We start from the raw sequence: 20,819 nt of genomic DNA, 5'->3' as shown, positions 1-20,819 counted from the left end.
TACCAGAGGGCCTGCTACCGGGTGCATTATTCCAGGGGGGAGGCCCAGTGCTACCTCTGCCAGGTGATGGGGCATGTCAGGAGGGACTGCCCCTTGGGCCGGCAAGGAGGAGTGTCTGGGACCCCTGAGCCCCGGCAAGGTGCCGGCCCTGTCATTGCTGGCACCCCTGGCTGCCCGGTGCCACCCCTCCTCCTTCCCAGCCCACCACTGCTCCTGCTTGGGCCCGAGGGGCATCTCCCCCAGTGTGCCCAGACAAGCAGGAGAGCCCCGCCTCCGCTGCCTGCAATCTGGCGGGGCCTGTGGAGGAGGGTGTGGCAGGGACACTGCTGAGCATAGGAGAGGGCCCTCTCCAGGGGGAATCTTCCCTCCCTTGTGCTGCCCCACTGTTACCTCCCCAAGTCCCTGAGTCATCGCCCCTGCCCCGAACCCTGCTAGCCAGCCCCCAGATGATGCCATGGAGGGCTGGGCCCTAGTTCAGGGGAAGCGAGGCAAACTGAAGGCTCGAGCTCCATTCCTTCCATCCGATGTGGAGGCCCCCCTGAAAACCAGGAAGGGGGTCACCAATGCCGAGCCTTCCGCTTTGCCCACGGGTGCGTTCCATCCACCGGTGCAAGCTGGGGAAGATGTGGCAGCACCGGAGAGAAGCGCTGCCCCTCCAATGGAGCCCCTCTTGCCCCATTAATATCTGAAGCCCCTGAGAGCCCCGAGGTGAGCGTCGTTTCGGGCGCTGGGGGGGGAGAATTCTGGGATGGTGGAAGGCAATCTCCCTTCCATTTAAGAGGTGATAGAGGCCCTGGGTCTGACCCCAGTCACACAGGGGGAGGACGACCCTCTGCCACCGGGCCTCAAGCTGAGTGACCTCGCCCCAGCCCCCCTCTCCCCGTGCTCCCTCCCCCTAACCATTGCTTCTGCTCCCCCCACTAAGGAGACCAGCTAGAGCTGCCTCTCACTCTGGCTGAGTTCTTGGAAGCCCTCCACTGCATGCCCACCAATAAATCTCCGGGTGTGGACGGGCTGACCATGGAGTTCTACTGCGTGTTCTGGGATGTCCTCGGCCCAGACCTAGTCACCGTCTGGGCTGAGTCATTACAAAACGGGGTCCTCCCTCTTTCATGCAGGCGAGCCGTGCTCGCCTTATTGCCGAAGAAGGGGGACATCCGCGACTTATGAAATTGGCGTCCCATCTCGCTCCTCAGCACGGACTACAAAGTCATACCAAAGCCATCTCACTGCGGCTGGGGTCTGTGCTGGCGGACATGGTTCACCCAGACCAGACCTACACCGTCCCAGGCTGTACCATCTTTGAGAACCTGTATCTGGTCTGGGACCTGTTGGAACTCGGGTGTAGGGATGGTCTGTCATTCGCCCTCCTGTCCTTGGATCAGGAGAAGGCGTTCAACATGGTGGACCATGGGTATCTCCTAAGCACTCTGCGAGTGTTTGGCTTCAGACCCCAGTTTGTGGGTTTTCTCCAGGTGCTGTATGCTTCCGCAGAGTGTCTGATCAGGCTCAACTGGACCCCGACTGAACTAGTCAGCTTCAGGCGAGGAGTACGGCAGGGGTGTCCCCTCTCAGGCCAGCTATATGCTCTGGTGATCGAGCCCTTCCTTCTTCACCTCTGTCGGAGGCTGACGGGGTTGGTGCTGCGGGAAGCGGAGTGGCAGCTGGTTCTGTCGGTGTACGCTGATGATGTGCTCCTCGTGGTTCAGGACTCGGGTGACTTGCTGCGGGTGGAGGCTTGCCAGACCATCTATTCGGCAGCCTCCTCCCCCCGGGTCAACTGGGTCAAGAGCTCTGGCCTGGTGGTCGGGGACGGCTGGCAGGCAAGCTCCCTCCCACGAGCGCTTCAGACCATCTTGTGGAGCGCAGATCCGCTGCTCTATTTCGGCGTTTACCTTTCTGCCACACAACCCTCTCTGCCGGAGAACTGGCACGATTTAGAGGGCAGGGTGATAGAGCGGCTCCAGAAATGGACAGGACTACTCCAGTGCCTCTCCCTTCGAGGAACAGCGATGGTGCTTAATCAACTGGTCCTGTCCATGCTCTGGTACCGGCTCAACACCCTGATCCCAGCCCCGGGTTTCCTGGCCAACCTCCGGACATCGATTCTGGAGTTCTTCTGGTCAGGACTGCACTGCGTCTCTGCGGGGGTTCTCCATCTACCCCTGGAGGAGGGAGGGCAGGGCCTGAAGTGTCTGCACACTCAGATCCATGTCTTCCGCCTCCAGGCCCTGCAGAGGCTCATTTACGGTGCAGGTAGTCCGGCATGGAGCATACTGGTACATGCCTTCCTGCACCACTTCCAAGGGTTCCTATATGACTGGCAGGTCCTTTATGTCCATCTGAGAGGTCTTCTGCGAGACCTCTCTGGGCTGCCGGTCTTCTACCAGGAACTTCTCCGGACCTGGAAACTGTTCTCAGGTACCAGGTCCGTGGCAACCACCGTGAGGGCAGATCTCCTCACAGAGCACCAGCTACACAACCCCCAGCTCTGTGTGTAGGTGGAGGAGTTCCTGTTGGTGCACCACAGGTTGGTCCTGGCAGAAGTCACCAGAGTCTGAGACCTCCTGGACTACGACTGGGGAGACGGGCTGGATCCCCTGATACTCTCTCAGCGCATAGGGCTCTCCAGACCTCCTACTCTCCATCACGTACTTCAGGAGGTGAGGGCCACTTTACCACCTGCTGCTCGGGCCTACCTCAACCGGGTCCTGCATGAGGGCACGCCCTGACCACCCTCCACCCCAGGCCCGCTGGACCTTTTCACTGGGCCACTGCCCCGTGGACCCAACCGGCCCCTCTGCGCCTTCACTGTGAGCTGGCTGCATGATTTGCAGCTGGTCTGCTTCCAGACCGCACCAAGAAAGCATCTACACAGCTCATGCTCCACACCCTTCATGTCCTAACCCTCGTGTCCTGTCCCGACACAAAGTGGTGGGACCTCCTGCCACCTCTAGAGGGCGAGGAGCCCCGGTGGGCCAGCCTCTATTCCATCTTAGTCCCGAGGCCCGCCGGGGATATCAGTTGGCGGCTCCTTCACGGGGCCGTGAGCACGGGCGTGTACTTGGCGCGGTTCACCCCAATCCCGGACACCTGCCCCTTTTGCGTCGTGAGGGAAACCCTAGCGCACGTCTATCTGGAGTGTGCCAGGTTGCAGCCCCTATTCCGGATCCTCACGAATATTTTGTTAAGGTTTTGGTTGCACTTTTCCCCTCACCTCCTTATCTATGCACTCCGTATCCGTGGCCCCACAAAGTCACAGGACCTCCTGATCAACCTCCTCCTGGCCCTGGCTAAAGTGGCCTTCTATAAAACCAGGGTGAGGAGGTTGGCCGGTGGAGTCCCCTGGGACTGTGGGCAGGGGCACAAGCGCATGGGAGGTGGCATGGGTGCATGGAGCGAGGGGCTAAGCAGGCTGGAGGTAGGACAGGGAAGCCATGGAGCTAGCTTCAGAGGCTGGGGCGGGGCAAACAAACAAAAGCTGCTGCAGGAACAGGGCAGGGCAGGCAAACAAACTGAAGCTTCTAAGGGGGGCTGGGGCAAAAGGCTGCAAGGAGCAAATGGCAAGAGGCAAAGCTGTGGGGTGTGCAGTCCAAATGGGGGGGGAGGCATGTACTTGCACAAAAGAGTCCTTGTTTGGGCTGGCTGCTGCTTCTGGCCCAAGTGATGGAAGCAGGGCATGGCAAGCCAAGCAAGCAGCTGAGTCCAGAGGCAGGACCTGAGGCAGATGGTAAACAGCCAGTGGGGGTGATGGAGGGGGCAGTGGTGGTGGTGGGGGTTGGGGAGGGGGACACAGATGGATTGGGGGGCAGGCTCCACACCACACCTTGTGTCCCCACAAACACAGTCAAAACCCCCACCACAAGAGTACAGTTTGAAAGTTACTCAGTCTGAAAGGCCCCCTCCACGGTGGTCTGCAGAGTCGCTAGGTGCTCCCCCACTGGTAGATGGTCCTCTTCTTCTCCTCCTCAGGGCTCCAGCAGCTCCAAGCAGCAAGCTCCACAGCAGCAGCTCCAGCAGGCAGGTCCAGGCAGACAGAAAGGACCCCTCTCAGGTGATGGTGGTGGTGTCTGCAGCAGTAACAGCTGGGGCCTCTCACTCCCCTCCTCTGGGGAGCGGGCCAGCAGGCCCCCCCAAGGGGCTGTAGCAGCAGCAACTGAGGAGGGGGGGGCAGTAGCCAGCCAGCCAGCCAGCCGAGAAGGAGAGGGTGGTGTTGGGCTCAGCCAGGGGAGCAGCTGGAACAGCAGCAGCAAGAGCCCATGGCCTAGCAGCAGCAGCCCTCTCCCTCCCTCCAGACCAATGGGGTACAGGAGTCTGGTCTTATTGGGATCCAGGAAGTGGGCGGGCAAAGCTCGCCCACTGCTAAAGGATCCCCCCCCAGCCTAAGGGGGGGATCCACAGGACCTGGGAAGCCAAATAATTACGGGGGACAAGTAATGAAGAACAGGGACAGGAGTGCAGTCAAAGAGTCAAACAAAGGGAACCAGACGGGGACACCGAGCAGAGAACCCCGGACAGCGCCCACCACTCCTCAAAGGCGTCAAGGGAGTCAGTGGACGCTGCCCAGAGGAACTCCGCCCAGAGGCGTGAACGGACAGAGGATCGGAAATAGGCCCCGCAGTCGCAGGAGACTCCATCGGCTAACCTCCCCAACTTGGATTTATAGATGGCCACTTTAGCCAGGGCCAGGAGGAGGTTGACCAGGAGGTCCTGCGACTTAGTGGGGCCACGGACAGGGTGTGCGTAGATAAGAAGGTGAGGAAAAAAGTGCAACCAAAACCTTAACAAAATATTCGTGAGGATCCGGAATAGGGGCTGCAACCTGGCGCACTCCAGATAGATGTGCGCTAGGGTTTCCCTCATGCTGTAAAAGGGGCAGGTGTCCGGGATTGGGGTGAATCGCACCAAGTACACGCCCCTGCTCACGGCCCTGTGAAGGAGCCGCCAACTGATATCCCCGGCGGGCCTCGGGACTAAGATGGAATAGAGGCTGGCCCACTGGGGCTCCTCACCCTCTAGAGGTGGCAGGAGGTCCTGCCACTTTGTGTCAGGGCGGGACGCGAGGGTGAGGACATGAAGGGTGTGGAGCACGAGTGTGTAGAGATGTTGTTTTGGCACGGTCTGGAACCGGACCGGCTGCAGCTCGCGCAGCCGGCTCACAGTGAAGGGGCGGGGGTGGGGGGGGGTCGGTCGGGTCCACGGGGCAGGGGCCCGATGAAAAGGTCCGGAGGACCTGGGGTGGAGGGTGGGCGGGGCGCGCCCTCTCGCAGGACCTGGTCGAGGTAAACCCGAGCAGCGGGCGGCAAAGTGGCCCTCACCTCCTGAAGTACGTGCAGGGCAGCATGAGGTCTGGAGAGCCCCATGTGCTGAGCGAGCATCAGAGAAATCCAACCAGTCTCCCCGGTCATAGTACAGGAGATCTCTGACTTTGGTGACTTCTGCCAGGACCAACCTCTGGCGCACCGAGGGGGACTCCGCCACCTGCACACGGAGCTGGGGGTTGTGTAGCAGGGGCTCCGCAAGGAGGTCTGCCCCCACGGAGGCCGCCACGGACCTGGTCGCTGCGAACAGTTTCCAGGTCCGGAGGAGGTCCTGGTAGAAGACCGGCAGCCTGGAGAGGTCTCGCGGAAGACCCCTCGGGTGGAGATAAAGGAGCTGCCGGTCATATCGGAGCCCTCGGAGGCGGCGCAGGAAGGCGTGCGCCAATGCGCTCCACGCCGGACTACCTGCACCATAAAGGAGCCTCTGCAGGGCCTGGAGGCGGAAGACGTGGACCTGAGTGCGGAGACACTTCAGGCCCTGCCCTCCCTCCTCCAGGGGCAGATGGAGAACCCCTGCAGAGACCCAGTGCAGTCCTGACCAGAAGAACTCCAGAATCAATTTCTGGAGGTTGGCCAGGAAATCCGGGGCCGGAACCAGGGTGTTGAGCCGGTACCAGAGCATGGACAGGACCAGTTGGTTGAGCACCAGTGCCCGCCCTCGAAAGGCGAGACACCGGAGCAGTCCTGTCCATCTCCGGAGCCGCTCTACCACCCTGCCCTCTAAACCGTGCCAGTTCTCCGGCGGAGACGGATGCGTGGCAGAAAGGTAAACGCCGAGATAGAGCAGCGGACCCGCGCTCCACCGGATGGCTTGAAGCGCGGGTGGGAGGGAGCTCGCCTGCCGCCAGTCCCCTACCACCAAGCCAGAGCTCTTGACCCAGTTGACCCGGGCGGAGGAGGCTGCCGAGTACACAGCCTGGCAAGCCTCCACCCACGCCAAGTCGCCCGGGTCCTGGACCACGAGGAGGACATCGTCGGCGTATGCCGACAGGACCAGCCGCAGCTCCGGCTCCCATAGCGCCAACCCCGTCAACCTCCTGCGGAGGAGACAGAGGAAGGGCTCAATCACCAGAGCATACAGCTGGCCCGAGAGGGGGCACCCCTGCCGTACTCCCCGCCCGAAGCTGACCGGTTCGGTCAGGGTCCAGTTGAGCCTGACCAGACACTCCGCGGAGGCGTACAGCACCTGGAGAAAATCCACAAACTGGGGACCCAAGCCAAACGCTCGCAGAGTGCCCAGGAGATACCCATGATCCACCCTGTCAAACGCCTTCTCCTGATCCAGGGACAGGAGGGCGAACGACAGACCGTCCCTACACCCGAGTTCCAAAAGGTCCCGGACCAGATAGAGGTTGTCGAAGATGGTGCGGCCCGGGACGGTGTAGGTCTGGTCCGGGTGGATCACGTCCGCCAGCATGGACCCCAGGCGCTGCGAGATGGCTTTCGCTACGACCTTGTAGTCCGTGCTGAGGAGCGAGACGGGACGCCAATTCCGTAAATCGCGGAGGTCCCCCTTCTTTGGCAATAAGGCGAGCACGGCTCGCCTGCACAAAAGAGGGAGGACCCCGCCCTGCAAAGATTCGGCCCAGACAGTAACTAAGTCCGGGCCGAGGACGTCCCAGAACGCGCGGTAGAACTCCACGGTCAGCCCGTCCATGCCCGGAGATTTATTGGTGGGCATGCGGCGGAGGGCTTCCGAGAACTCGGCCAGAGTGAGAGGCAGCTCCAGCCGGTCTCGGTCGCCCGCGCTGACCGTCGGGAGTCCGTCCCAGAGCACTCTGCAAGCGGTAGGATCGGTCGGACCCGGGGAGAAAAGGTCTGCGTAGAAGGCCCTGGCCCTCCCGCACATCTCCACCGGATCCGTGAGGGGGGTGCCGTCCTCTGCGAGGAGGCAAGTGATGTGCTTCTTGGCCCCTCTCTTTTTCTCCAGGGCGTAGAAGAAGCGGGAGCCGCGATCCATCTCCCGAAGGAGGCGGATGTGGGATCGAACAAAAGCGCCCCGGGCCCGATGGTCCTCGAGGGCCCGGAGCTCCTCCCGCTTCTCCCGGCACGCTCCGCAGAGGGATGGATCCTCAGGGCTGGCGGCCAGACGCCTCTCCAGCTCGAAGACCTCCCGTTCCAGCTGCCCCATCGCCGCATCCCTCCGTCGGCTGGCGCCCCGGGTGTAGTCGTGGCAAAAGAGCCGGGCGCGCACCTTCCCTAGGTCCCACCACCGCCGCGCCGAGGGAAAGGCACGCCGCTGCCCTCGCCAGGCCAACCAGAACTCCCGGAAGGACGCCACAAAGCCCACGTCCTCCAGCAAGCTGTTATTAAAATGCCAATAGGCCGGCCCCGGCCTCTCCGCACAGAGAGAGACCATCACAGTGGCCAGGTGATGATCGGAAAACGGGGCCGGCCGGATGCTGGAGGAGTGGGCCTGGGAGAGATGGAAGCGTGACAAATAGATACGGTCCAACCGGGAGTGGCGCGCCCGACGGGCCTCCACCCGGACAAAGGTGAACGTCGAGGTGTCGTCCGGGTGGTGGTCGCGCCAGACGTCCACCAGGGAGTGATGGTCGACTATCTCCCGGAGGACGTCCGCGGCGGCCGGGCACTGCTCGGTCCCCGAGCGGTCCCGCTCCTCGAGGGTCGTATTGAAGTCCCCGCCCAGGACCAGGCACTCGTGAGGATCCAAAGTGCCGAGGAAGGCGGACGCCCGCTGAAAGAAGCGTAGCCGCTCCGGGCCCGATGTCGGGGCATAGATGTTGACGAGATTGACCACAAGCCCCTCCAAACGGACCCGGAGGTGCAGCAGGCGGCCCGGCACAGCCTCGGCGACCCCCAGCACCTCGGGCCGTAGGTCGGGGGAGAACAGGGTCGCCACTCCAGCCGTACGAATTGTGAGATGGCTAAAGTAGACCCTGTCCCCCCATTCCAGCCGCCAGCTAGCTTCGGCGGCCGGATCCGTATGGGTCTCCTGCAGGAAAATCACAGAGTACCCCCCCTCCCGAAGGAAGGAGAGCACCTGGCACCTGCGGAGACCCATCCTACAGCCCCGGGTGTTCAACGTGATGATGGTAAGAGGTGCCATGAGGAGGGCTGGGGGGGATCCTCACCGGCAGGGACGCTCGCGGTTCCCAACGGGCCGCGCAACAATCCGTGACCTACCCCGTAGGTCATGAGGGAGTCACGGAAGAGGCGGACCCGCTGGTAAGCCGTGGCAGCCTGCTTCCCGGTCCTTTTACCCTCCCCCATGAGGGCCCTTGCGGCCCGGAGGATGAGATGGAAATCCCCCCATCGCTGCAGGGCGAGCTGCACCTTGTTACGGGAGCCCCGGACGTCCTCAAGGAACTCCCGCAGCTCCTCCCGCAGCGCATGGGGGGCCGGGGCCACGAGCCCCCGGCTGTCCTCCGGAGGGACTGCTGACACAGCCCCGTGGCCCGCCGAAACGGGCAGACAAGGGGCAGACCCCCGACGTGGCGCCTGATGGACTGGCGCCACGCAGCCCTCTTCAACCCCTGGCTGGAGTGGGGGCGGCGGAGGGAGGGTAGCAGCCCCTAGCGAGTCGGGACTAGGGAAAACAGGAGCCGCGCCCCGGGGGCTATCCTCGTGAGGCGAGGAGATGACAGCCCCAGGGGCGGCAGTGACAGCACGGGAAGTGGGGGAAGCGGGGGCAGGGTTGACATCGGGGGCAGGGCAGGGATCCCGAGGGAGGGCAAGGCAGGGGTTGGGTACAGAGCCAGGGAGAGGGGCAAGGGCAGGGGCCTGGGCCCCGGGAGCCAAGCCGGTGGAAAAAGGCCCCTCTCGATCAGGCTCCGGGAGGTGGGGGTGGGGCAGGGGGCCCTCCAGAATGTCAGGCTCTGGTACCACGACCGGCAGGGGGGCCACAGCACCAGCAGTGGGGTCCCCGCCCGGGAAGGAGGTCAGTCGCCCCACGTCCTCGAGGGGCAACCCATGGGGCTCGGGTCCCAGCCATAATGCACCAGCGGTCGCCTCGGTTGGTTCGGCGTCTAACCGCAGGGTGCCACTCACGGCCGGGCAGATGGAAGAGCCCTGGGGACCCTCGGAGGCGGTAGCAAAGGTGACGGGTGGGGGAAGGGGGCACGGGACAGGCGGGGCCGGGGCGAGGTCGCTCAGATCGAGGCCCGCTAGCAGTGGGTCGTCCTCTCCCTGGGTGACTGGGGTCAGACCCAGGGCCTCGATCTCCTCGTATATGGAGGGGAGCTCTCCGGCCGCCACCCCGGAGGCCTCCCCGCTAGTGCCCGAAGCGACACTCGCCCCGAGGCTCACCGGGGTTGTGAGTGGTAAGGGGGCAGGTGGGGCTCCGTCGGGGTCCGTCGAAGGAAGGGTCCCGAGGGGAGGGATGGCACTGCCCTTCCGTGCTACCACGTTGTCCCCAGCCGGCACCAGGGGATGGTGTGCACCCGCGGGCAAGACAGAGGGCTCGGCATCAGCGCCCCCCTTTCTGGTCTTCCGGGGGGCTTCCGCATCGGTGGAAGGGGGCGGAGCTCGAGCCTTCCGCTTGCCCCGCTTCCCCCGGACTAGGGCCCAGCCCTCCATGGCCTCATCGGGGGGCTGGCTACCAGGGGTCGGGTCAGGGGGCAAGGATGATGGCTCAGGGACCGTGGGAGGCGGCGGTGGGGCGGAAGACGGGAGGGAAGAGTCCCCCTGGGGCGGGCCCTCTCCCACGCTCGGCGGCATCCCTGCTGCACCCTCCTCTGGGGGCCCCGCCAAAGCGCAGGTAGCAGAGGCGGGGCTCTCCCGCTCGTCTGGGCGCGCCGGGGGGAGCGCCCCTCGGGCCCGAGCGGGAGCAGTGGTGGGCTGAGTGGGAGGAGGGGCGGCTTCGGACGCCGGGCAGCCAGGGGCACCGGCGATGACGGGGCCAGCGCCCTGCCGGGGCTCGGGGGTCCCGGATGCCTCTCCGTGCCGGGCCAAGGGGCAATCCCTCCGGACGTGCCCCATCGCCCGGCAGAGGTAGCACCGGGCCTCCCCCATAGAATAATGCATCCGGTAGTGGGCCCCCTGGTAGGGGATCAAAAAGGACCCCTCAAGTGCCTCTCCGTCGTGCGCCGCCGGCGGCAGTTGCAGCTGCACTTGCCGGCGGAACGAGAGGACGTGACGGAGGGTGGGGTCCTTGCAGCCCAAGGGGAGAGGGCTCAGGACGGAGATGGGCTTCCCCAGGGTAGAGAGGGCAGGTAGGAGGGCGGCATTAGGAAGGAAGGGAGGGACGGAGGTCAGGACCAGGCGGACGCCCAGGTCGTCCAGCGGCTCGAGGGGGACGAACACGCCCCCCACCGCCAGGCCCTTCTCCACCGCCTCCTGGGCGGCGGCCTCCGATGCCAGGAAGAAGACCACCTTCCCGTACATCTTGGAGGCCGCCACAATGGCCGTGGGCCCCACCACCCTCGCCAACGCCCGCACGTACGTCTCCACGTGGGGCGAGGCGGGCACCAGGAGGCAACGGACACCGTGCTTCCTGGTCATGTTGGGAAAGGGGCCCCGGCCGCTATAGCTGGTAGCGGAGGCGGCGGGCGGGAGAGATGACGTAGCAGTAGGCGGGGGGGCTGGGGGAGGGGCACCCGCAGAGCCGGTGGAAGGAGCAGCGGGGCGGGAGGCCGCGGCCGGTGGCGGGGCCGCAGCAGTGAGGGCAGTCCCTGCCATGGAGGGCCTGGGCTTCTTCGCAGGGTCCTTCCCCTTCTTCCTACCCCGGCCCTTCCCGCCGGCTGGGGGGACTCCCCCCGAATCGAAGGGGGGGAGGAACGTGGCAGCAACGGAGGTCACCCCGGTGCCCGCCGCTGCCGGCGCCCCGGCGGGGGCGGTAACAGGTGGTCTGGCAGCGGCGGCTGAGGTAGAGGCTTGGGGGGGTGATGGAGGGGCAGGCGGGGGAGGGGTAACGAGGGCTGTTGGAGGGGCCCCCCCCTTCGTATCCCCCGCCATAATGAGCAGGGAGGGAGGGAAGGACACCGGAAGGAGAAGGGGAAGGGTGAGGCAGGTCAACCACTCCTCCCCGCTAGGCTGCAGGCAGGGGAGGAGGGCGCCAAAGGGGACGGGCTGGACAGGGGGGCTTGGGAGGGCTTGCGGGGGACAGTCACCGACTCAGAGTAAAACAAAAAACCGGCTCCTTGAGTTGCACTGGGGGAGGGGGGGGGGGTCAGAACAACAGTCAGGGGGTGCGGTGAGGTCGGGGCAAACTCAAACAGGGGAAGGGCACAAGCGCATGGGAGGGGGCATGGGCGCACTGAATAAGGGCCAATCAGGGCAGGGGTATCACATAGGGAGGCGGGGAGAACCAGGCTGGAGGCAGGACAGGGAACCTAGGGGCTGGCTTCAGAGGCAAGGGCGGGGCAAACAAGCAAGGCTGCAGAGGGGGAAGGGCGGGGCAGGCAAACACACTGAAGCCAGCGAGGTGCTGGGGTAAAGGGGAGGGCAGAAAGGCTGCAAGGGGAAAATGGGGCAGGGAGCCAGGGACAAAGCTGGGGGCTGGTAAGGGGGGTCAGTCCAGGATGGGGCAGGGGGCACGTGCGCCCACGTGCGCTTGTGAAAGAAAGTCAATGCGGGCTGGCTGCTGCTGCAGGCCCCAACGGTGGTGAAAGGGGCAGCAGGCCCAGCAGGCAGTGGAATCCCAGAAGCAGGAGCCTGAGGCAGATGGTGAGTGTCCGCTGGGGGTGGTGGAGGGGGCAGCGCCGACGGTGGCGGTGGGGGGGGGGGGTTGGGGGGGACACGCTGATGGACTAGGGGGCAGGCTCCATGCCACACCCCCATGTCCCCGCAAACACAGTCAAAACCCCCACCCCAAGAGCACAGTCCGAGAGTTACTCAGCTTCCTGGCCCCCTCCACAGTGGTCTACAGAGTCCGTGTGCGCTCCCCCAGCAGCAGATGGCCTCGTCCCCGCCTCCTTCGGGGTCCGGCAGCTCGCAGGCAGCAGCAGCAGCTCCAGGCAGCAACCCGGTGGCCAGGCAGGCAGAGAGGACCCCTCACAGGTGGTGTTGATGGTGGTGATGGTGGTATTGTCCACAGCAGCGGTAGCGCCGACGGCTGGGGTAGGGGTCCCTCACTCCCCCCCCCCCCCCCGGGGAGCGGGCCAGCAGCCCCCCCCCAAGGGGCTGCAGTTGGAAGGTAGCGGCAGCACCCAAGGGTGGGCGGGTCCAGTAGCTGGCCAGCAACCAGGTAGGGGAGATGGCATCCGGCCCGGCCAGGGGGGCAGCTGGAGCTGGAGCAGGAGCAGTGGTGGCAGTGGCAGCAGCAAGGGCCAAGGCCCCGCAGCAGCAGTCTCCCTTCTCCGTCCAGACTAGTGGGGTACAGGAGTCTGGTAGAGGCAAATATACTGGGCACTGGATGAACAGGTTTCTGTTCTCTGAGTGACCAGAGCAGGGGCTGTACTAGAGCAATCAGGAACCTGCTGGAACCAAGTAAGACAGGCAAGCTAATTAAGACACCTGAAGTCAATTAAGAACATACTAGAATCAATTATGGCAGGTAGACTAATCAGGACACCTGGTTTAAAAAAGGACCTTCCATCAGTTAGTGGAGGGCGTGTAAGGGGTGGGGAGTGAGAAGGTATGTTGCTGGAGGACTGAGGAGTACAAGTGTGATTAGGGGGTTGGACTAGATGCCCTCCTGAGGTCTCTTCCAACCCTGATATTCTATGATTCTATGATCAGGCTTCAGGAGGAAGGTCCTGCAGTGACGATAAAGAAGGTGCTTAGGGGGAGGCTATGGGGAAGTAGCCCCAGAAGATGTAGTTGTAGCTGTCACATAACTGATATAGGAGATGTAGACAGCTGCTATCCACAGGGCCCTGGGCTGGAACTCAGTGTAGAGCGCAGACCTGGGTTCCCCCCATCCCACCCAACTCCTGATCGGACACAAGAGAAGTTGACCTGGTCTCTGAACAACAACAGAAAGGAAGGTCTAATTTGGAAAGGGATCTGGCTTGTCTCTGACCCACTATGTGGGACAACAAAGACTGCAGAGATTGTTCTCCATTTCCCCCATGCTGGCCCGTGATGAGCTTAGCTGAGTGAACAGCAGGTTTGAGCCTCTAGCAGAAGTGGCCAAACTGAGGGCTGCTGTGAACATCTGAGGTGAGCAAATCTGCCAAAAAAGCACAGGACCCACCAAGGCAGAGGAGGAACTTTGTCTCAGCACATATACTCCTCCAAATCATTGTCATTTATTTATGTAGGGTTTTTTTTTTTTTTTGCAAGCTCAGAAATAAAAATAATATACAGTTATCTCTATTCTTTACTGGACCTAAACAGAATTGAAACACAAATAAGGTACTCTGTACATTCTTGTCTTTTTTGTTTTTGTTGTTTCTTTTGCTTTTTCAGTTGCTTTTTTTTCAGACTTGCTAGCTAGTAAGTTTGCTGCTGTAAAAAGTGATATTTGTATGTTTGTTAATATTTTTCACAGCAGCAGACTTGCTAGCTAGCTGGGAGGCAGTGAAAAGCGATATTAACAAACATACGAATATCACTTTTCACAGCAGATTTACTCAGCCCGGGCAAGCTGGGGAACAAATTAAGCCCTGGATGGGGAGGTGGGTGGGTAGGGAGGCAGTGGGGGCCAGGGGTGATAGGCAGCGGGGGCCAGCAACAATGGGGGTGTGTGTGTGACTTGGGCTGGTGCTCGAAGCCCTGTGGCCAGGGACTGGAGCCTGCTGCTGTATGGCTGAAACCTGGGGTGGGAGGACGCAATGGGGGCCAGAGCCTGAAGCCCCAAGGCCATATCCTGGAGGCTCAGAGCCGGAGCCCACCACCATGCGGCCAGAGCCCAGGGATGGAGGAGACAGCAGGAGACGGGTGATAGGGGGAGTGGTGAGCCTGGGCTGGAGCCCACTGCTGTGCAGCTGGAGCCCCAAACCCAATGGGCAGAACTGGCACCCCTGGGCTGAATCCAGAAGCCCGAGCCCCACCACCCCCAGGAAGGTGGGGGGAACTCATGCCAGCTGCCTGCTTCTCTGGCATTTCTGGCTACAGAGGGGGCAGGGCCCAACCCCTGCTGGTGGCCCCAGGGGAGGGGCCACCTCTTCCTCTCCTACCAATCACCAACCAGGAGGCTGTGGTGGCAGGAAAAGCCCCTGGTGGCAGCATGCGGCCATGGTGGCCGCATTTGAGAAACGCTGGGCTAGAGGCTGTGTGAGACTAGGCAGCAAGTGGGGTGGCACCCAGTTTAAGATTTAACAGTTATTAACCTTGTGCTGTGGTGACATGTATGCAACTAGCCATTCCCCCTGGCCAGCCATAGACCCAGTCAGAAGTTGCTTTGTGGCTGGAGCCTGCTTGGTTACAAAACTGTGGTGGTGGTGTGGATGGGCTCTGAATCTACACTGTTTCCCCAGGGGCATGGAGCAGATGGAGAATAAAAAGGTTTGTGAGCCCTGGGACTCCATGCAATGCAGGCTGAAAGGAAGCAACGAAGATGAAATGCTGCTACCTGGAGTTACCTTTGTTCCTTTAAACTTTGCTGTGGGAGATCTGGGTGGCAATTAGTCCCTGGTGACTGAGTCTGTGGATTTTGGCAACACATCTGTGTAAACAAACCTCTCCCCGTGCTGTGCAGGCGCAGGCTCAGTACGCTCAGGCTGACCTGCTTCCTTCCCCAGCACGTCAGTTCCTGCAGGCAGTTAGTTTAGTGCTCTCACTGGGGAAAGCGAGAGCAGCTGCTCATCCCCACTTGCCAAAGCGGCCCCAACTCACAGCTGCTTTGGCAACTCGCCAGGTTCATCAGGGCTGCACTGAATTTGCATAGACAGGAAAGTTCATCTTTAATCAAGAGCAAGAGTGTGGCCCAACCGCTACCCATGGCAGTGGGAGGTTTCTCCAGAGCCCCAGCATCGCAGGACACTTGGTGTGGCTACAGCCATCAGTGTTGCAAGTGTCACAGGCACGCAGGCAGCAGAAAGTAGCTGAGCAGCAGAGCAGAGTGAGAGCTTGTGAAATCATAGAAATCATAGAATATCAGGGTTGGAAGGGACCTCAGGAGGTCATCTAGTCCAACCCCCTGCTCAAAGCAGGACCAAGCCTCAGTTTTTGCCCCAGATCCCTAAATGGCCTCTGTGGCAGTTCAATGATGAGACAGAACACAGCTTTATGCAAGCAAGCAGGCTGGTCAGCTGAGATGGGCTGTTCTGCCCCCCGCCTTCCACCTTCTCCTTTTATTATATTTCTCCCCCCTATGCATTACACACTTCTACCGCAAAAAGATACACAAAGGAATGTATGACGTTGATTAATATACTTATTTACCATCTTTTATCTACTACAATCCTGGTTCTCAGGCCTTGAGCCCAGGCTAAGAAAGCTTCCCACAGTCACTGTCCCTTAATCAAGTTCTCATGGTTCATATCTAGCCCTTGTCCTTGGATAGAGCAATGTGTGCATTGCTTTTACAAAACAGTCAGGGTGTGCCCTGCCTGCTTCCAGGTGGAATAACTAAACACGAACCCTTCATCCCCCCGTTTTTTATTTAATGATACTCGGCCATCCCATGGTAGCCGTCAATTTGTTTTGGCATGCTATTTAACTCCCAGACAGACAAGGACATAACTTGGGGAGCTTTCCAGGGCGAAATTTCACAAAGTCTTAACAAGGAAGGAATACATTGTACACAGCGGCAACAAAAAATAAGCCCAATGATTACAAACACAGCATAACCAAAAAGCAGTTGTAGCCATTCTAGAGAGGGCAGCCAACCTGTAAGCCAATTCCAAAAACCCTCAAACCCCAGATCTTGGCATATGTGTGTTGTAAGATTGGCGAATTCAGCCAGTCTAGTTTCTATGGAGCGACTATTATCAGTTAAATTAAAGCAACACGTGCTGAAACATGGAACAGCCTAGATGGTGTTTCAGGAGCAGAAAATCAATGGCTGCTCTGTTATCTAAAATTGCATCCCTTAATTCATGTTGCTCTGTGTTAAGTAGGGCAATGGCCTGGGATGTTGTATTAATTGCCTTTGCTGCAAAGCATGCCAGGTTATTTAAAGTTCTGGCTGAATATATGGCAAGCGCGGGGACCCCAACAATAGAGGCCGCTAAAGCAGTATACTCAGCACGACTAAAAAGCTCAACATCTGCAATACAATCATCTGAAAGGGGTACACTTCTTTTACTACGCTTTTGAGCGGCAAAAGGCAATATAAGCGTCATTCTACTAAGACAGCAAAGGGTGCCATCACTTAAATTTGCAGGAATATAATTAAAGGTGCGTGAACCGCAAGTAAAAATACAATCCTGATGGTAGGATGATATGGCCATAATTGTATGAAACATTAACAGCATGGGAACAATTTAAAAGGGGTTGAGAAATTTTTCGACAGCCCAAGGGCACCTTTGTACTAGTGCAGTTAACTACACGCGCACAGGTGACATTGTCAGCCCCGGACGGGTACGGTGTGTGGAGGGATATAGCCGTGCGAGGCAGAGTATAGTTGGCCGGGCCCCAATTAGCCATGCTAGAGTACTGGGAAGAGAGATTCGCATAAGCAGAAAACATTGTCTTATTCTCCATCTCCTCAGGGTGATGACATACTGGAATAAGGCATGTACCTAACAAATCTCAGGCTGCTACAGAATTAGATAAACAAAAGTGGGTAACATTTGCTATTGAAGCCAATCGTTCCCATATGTTATATGTCATTCGGGCTCGTAACGGGGGAAGCGCTTCCGAGCCAACCCCTACAGGAAATAGCAGGCACAAAAGGCACACAATCATCACAGAATTAGCAGTGATTTGGGCGAGAATCGCCACAAACAAAGTCTCAGGAGTCTATGGCTGTTGATCTGCTGCCAGTCTTCGTTGGGCCGCGGCGACCAATGCTTTTACTGCTCCCCATGTCACGGGCCGGTTTGGGACACTACGCCTCCTCCGTTTCCGTCCCGTCATTGTCGACTCGGGGGGCAACGCGGTCTCCTCCAAAGTCAGCTGAAACTCTGGTATGGGATTCGACAGCCCCTGGTGCCACGCCATGTTGTTTAAGTGCCGGTCGCACACACCGAGCTGGAACCCACAACGGTCCTGCAGGGAGAGACACAGCAGCATATCCCCGACCCCAAGTGATTAGAGGTACTGGGCCCAGCCACTGTGGATCGGGCAGCTGACGGTAAAAGACACGCGGTCTTTCCAGTACCTCAGATTTGTGAAAATGCCGATCCGCAGAGGTCTGCTGATCTGCATTCAGTGTTAAATTATTTAAAGTAAACAAAAGGATATGCATTTGTTGTTGAATGTCTCCTAAGGTTCGGAGACGCAGCTCCCCTTGTTTTAATTGTTTATCTAGCAAGGTTTTGAGTGTGCGATTGGCACGTTCAACAATGGCTTGGCCCGTGGAATTATAAGGGATCCCGTGTTTAAGACGGACGTCCCATCGGGCACAAAAGGTGGAGAGGGCTGCGGAGCAGTAGGCTGGGGCATTATCCGTTTTAATTTGGCAGGGGCGACCCATAACAGAAAAGCAGGCCAGCAAATGGTGAATAACTTTGGCAGTGGCTTCCCCACGTTGTGGGGTTGCCCAAAGGAAGCCCGAATAAGTATCAACGGAAACATGTAAAAACGAATAGGGGCGGAATTGTGGCACGTGAGTGACATCCATTTGCCACAGCTGATTTGCTGCGGTACCTCTGGGGTTAATGGCATAAGAAAAGGTAGGAGCAGCAGCAGCACAGTGGGGGCAGGAACGAACAATGGAACGTGCATGATCAGCAGGAATGTGAAACTGTCGGGCCAAAACAGAGGCAGACTGATGAAAAAAGGCATGGCTTTCAATGGGGTCAGAAAAAAGGGAATTTACCTGACCACGCAACGCGCGATCGGCGCGTGCCTTGCCCTCAGTGAGTGGCCCAGGCAGAGGGGTATGACTGTGAATATGAGCAACAAAATAAGGGAAATGACGAGTGGCAATAAGATACTGCAAAGACAAAAACAGGCGAAGGAGGTCCGCATCAACCTGAGGGGTAATGAGGGCAAGGGGTAAATGATCAATTACCTGATAAACATAATGGGTATCCACAATTAAATTAAAGGGACAATCAGCAAAAAGTTGAAAGGCCAAAATAACAGCAGCCAATTCTGAACGCTGTGCGGAACGCTGAGGCAGTGTAAAACGAGAATGCCAACGAGGGGGGTCACCCAATTGATAAGAGACTACACCTCGGTGTGGAGAGCCATCAGTAAAAAGAGTGACAGCGGAAACAATGGGTTGAGAGCGGCTAAGACGATGGACAATTAGGGGCACCTTTTGGGTAATGACCAACCGAGGATCTTTTGGAGGATTGTAAGAAATCTCTCCCACATAATCACAAAGAGCAACCTGCCAAGCCATGGAGGTGTGGCACAAAGAATCAAATTCAGTACGGGACAAGGGGAGCACAATGGCAACTAAATCAGTGCCAGTGAGTTGCACTGCACGGTGGCGGGCTTTACGAACAAGATCAGACAGGGCATCTAAATATGGATAAATATTTCGAGGAGGGGTGGATGAAAGGTATAGCTACTCTATAATAGAGACGGCTGTGTCTGTACAGGGTACAAACAGAGCCGCAGTTGGCGTATGAGGGGTGGCAAGAAGAACCAACCGTAAGGGACGGACCTCTGGGAGTCTGTCCACAAACTGCTGACTCAATGCTGCATTGATCTGTCGAATGCAGGCAATATGCTCCTCAGTGATGGCAATAACTGCACCCGGTGCCCGGGCTCCACATAGGAGCTCGAACAACGGCTGCAGCATTGAAGTGGGGAGACGAAAGTAGGGCCAAATCCAATTTAAATGACCCAAAATCTGTTGTAATTTAACAAGGGTTAGGGGTTGAGGTAGAATTAATTCCGGACGAACCGGAGCAGCATAGGTTTGTAAAACCTTATGTCCGAGGTAGTGGTAGGGATAAGAGCGTTGGATTTTTTCTGGTGCCACTAACAGGCCATTTTGGCCGAGAATCTGAGACAAAGATTCAAGCTGTTGTGCCGTGACCTGGGGACCACTAAGCAAAATGTCATCCATGTAATGGTAGACCTTTAGCGTAGGGTACCGGGCATGGAAAGGGGCAAGGGCCCGATCCACAAAAAGCTGACACAAGGTTGGACTATTTTGCATTCCCTGGGGCAAGACCTTCCACTGATACCTTTGAGAGGGTTGCTGATTATTATATTGTGGCACCGTAAATGCAAATTTTTCGCGATCTTGTGGGCAAAGGGGGATGGTGAAAAAACAATCTTTTAAATCTAACACACAAAGCTGATCGGTTTGAGGAATTAAATTTGGATTTGGTAAGCCAAACTGCAAGGGGCCCATAGGTTGGATGCGTTTATTTATTTCCCTTAAATCATGTAACAGCCGCCAAGCACCCGATTTTTTCTTAATAACGAACACCGGGGTGTTCCAGGGACTAGTGGAGCTCTCCAAGCGCTGTGCTTGCAAATGCTGCTGCACAAGCGAATGAAGCACTTTTAGCTTTTCTAGAGGGAGGGGCCACTGGTCAATCCATACGGGCTCTAAGGATTGCCATACCAAGGGTAATGCGGAGGGCACGGTGGGTGAGGGAGGTTTTTGGGGCATCAGATATTAATATCGAGGGTGGTGTCTAACTTTGTAAGTAAATCACGGCCCCAAATATTGAGGTGGACAGGGAGTACAAAAGGGTGGATAGTAGCAAGGGTACGGCCTCCTGGTGTAGAGACTGTGACCCAAGACAAACTTTGGCGCCCGGGTTTACTACCCCTGATCCCCCACAATTCTTTAGAAGGAACCGTAGGCCAACTGACCGCCACTCCAGATCACGAATCACCGTAACGTCAGCTCCAGTGTCCACCAGCCCTGTAAAAGGAACATCATTTAAGAGAAGTGTTAACTGAGGTTTCGAGGGGCGGACTGACATTGTCAGAGCAACAAGTGGAGAAGACGCGCTGTGAGACGGCGAGTGAGACAACGTCGATCCAAAGCCGCCTCCGCCCCGAGTTCGATCCTCGGCAGCTGGCACCTGACAGGGGACTAAAATCAATTGTGCAATTGACCGTCCACGCGGGAGCGACTGTGGAAGATGAGTCCACACTTGAACCTTAATAATGCCAGTGTAATCAGCATCAATGACGCCTGGAATGACAAAAAAGCCCTGTTTCCCAGCATGTGAGCGAGGGAGAACAAGACCCACAAAGCCGGCAGGGAGAGGTCCCGATACCTACGTAGGTATGGCGCAGACCTCCCCTGGCAGCCGAAAGTCGGTGTCCTCCTGCATGATCAAATCAAGCCCTGCACTTCCAGCAGTTGCCGCCCTCATAGAGTCTACGGATTTTAAGGCAGAGGAGCGGTTGTCTGAGTGGGAAACACCCCCGTTTGGCCCTGGGTTCGGGGGAGACCCATCGCGCGATTTCCCGACCTGCTACGACACTGATTAGCCCAGTGATAACCCTTCCCACACTTGGGGCACTTCTTTGAGGGTCGGGCTGGTGCCTTCGATGAGCGGCACTCCCGCTGAAAGTGACCCTCCTTACCACAGTGGTAACAACGCTTCCCCTCCTTCCTGG

General features: G+C 58.8%; 1 long non-coding RNA gene across 1 annotated transcript; it reads right to left on the bottom strand.

The window, feature by feature from the left end:
• Window positions 1-15,392: 15,392 nt before the first annotated feature.
• On the bottom strand, window positions 15,393-20,464 carry LOC142072758 (uncharacterized). The gene is made up of 2 exons (XR_012669317.1): window positions 20,061-20,464; window positions 15,393-17,321 (listed from the first exon to the last, which is right to left on the bottom strand). It is a non-coding gene; the product is annotated as an uncharacterized LOC142072758 (long non-coding RNA).
• Between the last annotated feature and the right edge of the window lie 355 nt (window positions 20,465-20,819).

The sequence above is a fragment of the Caretta caretta genome, chromosome 7 (genome assembly GCF_965140235.1).
Source record: "Caretta caretta isolate rCarCar2 chromosome 7, rCarCar1.hap1, whole genome shotgun sequence".
Taxonomy (NCBI): domain Eukaryota; kingdom Metazoa; phylum Chordata; order Testudines; family Cheloniidae; genus Caretta; species Caretta caretta.
Note: the sequence above shows the minus strand (reverse complement) of the source record. Positions and strands in the feature narration are given on the sequence as shown.